Source organism: Sinocyclocheilus grahami, unplaced genomic scaffold (assembly GCF_001515645.1).
Source record: "Sinocyclocheilus grahami isolate Dianchi unplaced genomic scaffold, SAMN03320097.WGS_v1.1 scaffold410.1, whole genome shotgun sequence".
Classification (NCBI taxonomy): Eukaryota; Metazoa; Chordata; class Actinopteri; order Cypriniformes; family Cyprinidae; genus Sinocyclocheilus; species Sinocyclocheilus grahami.
In genome coordinates, this window is record NW_015505589.1 from 161,535 (window position 1) to 162,989 (window position 1,455).

Below are 1,455 nucleotides of genomic sequence, written 5' to 3' on the forward strand. Positions count from 1 at the left end.
ACGCTCAGCAACTGAAACTCTGAATTCGTAAAGATGAATTCATAACGGCTCTGAACACGATCATTCTCCTTACTCGGATTGGAAAGAGAACAGCGGTTTATAATCCATTCAGCTGGAGGCGTTGAATAACCAAACAACTTCAGATTATTATGCGATAACGTCATAAAATGATGTAGTTGATTATCCACATACAGTATCTGACCATAACCATAAGTAAACAGAGAACCACATGGAAAATGTAGCTTTATATGACAATATTATTCTGCTGGTAAATGTCACAGCAGTCTCAACAGGACATGGGAACGAAAGGTTTGGCATGGCATATGACACACAAGATACAGTGTGAGAAATGGATATAATATAGTAAAGCAACATTTAGTCCCTGGGGTTGATCTGAAACAATCATACATTAAATAGTATTGCAGCTAGTTATTACTTCACTTAAAGGTGTCATAGAATGGAAAACTGTATTTACCTTGGCATAGTTGAATAATAACAGTTCTGTACATGTAAATGACATACCGTGAGCCTCAAACTATCATTGTTTCCTCCTTCTTATGTAAATCTCGTGCATGCAAAAGACCACTGAAAAGTAGGCGAATCAGAACATAACACCGACTGGGACGTTACAGTCAGGATCACTAATAGTTACGCCCCCAACATTTGCATATACACGCCCATGTTCTATGCCAGCTGCCAGCCGAACCTACACAGCCGAATCATCAGAAGTTCTGCAGGTTTTGTGAAGAAACAAGTGAGGATAATAGCGAAAATGGCAGATCATGGAAATAAATGTTATGTTCCAGGCTGTGCAGGGGATGTGATGTGCAGGGATGGGTTGGTATCTGTATTCAGAAAGGCACGGAAAACAAATCTGCCTCGCGTTATTTTATTAGAACGCGAGCCACTAAAGGGACATGGTTAGCTGCTTGCTAGCGGTAGCCAGAGTTGGGCAAGTTTCTTCCAAAATGTAATATGTTATATATTACTAGTTACTGTCTTTTGAAAGTAATTAGTTACATTACAATATCACTGTCTCTGAATTGTAATGCGTTACACTACTTTTGAGTTACTTTTGAGTTACTTTCACCAAAATATCCACAGAAGTATTATAAAATGCCCAAATGTAGTTTATTGCTGCTCATTCTACACCCAGTGGAGGGTAATGTGGTAGGTCTATGTAGCATAAAATTATAAAATCATATTTAGATGCTGGTATTTAGGTCTACATTAATGTTATGTTGTAGTTTAGGTTAAAAACAGATAAGCAGAAACCACATTATTACATTCATAAATAACACCGGTAAAGAAAGTGAAATGTTATAATGTACAAACAATAAACACAATAACTAGCCTATAGGCAATTTTGAACAGTTTCAGAAGAAAATAAGAATGAAAAATATAAGTTGCTAAACAAGCCAAAACGAATTAGGCTAATCAGTGGCGGCGCTAGGG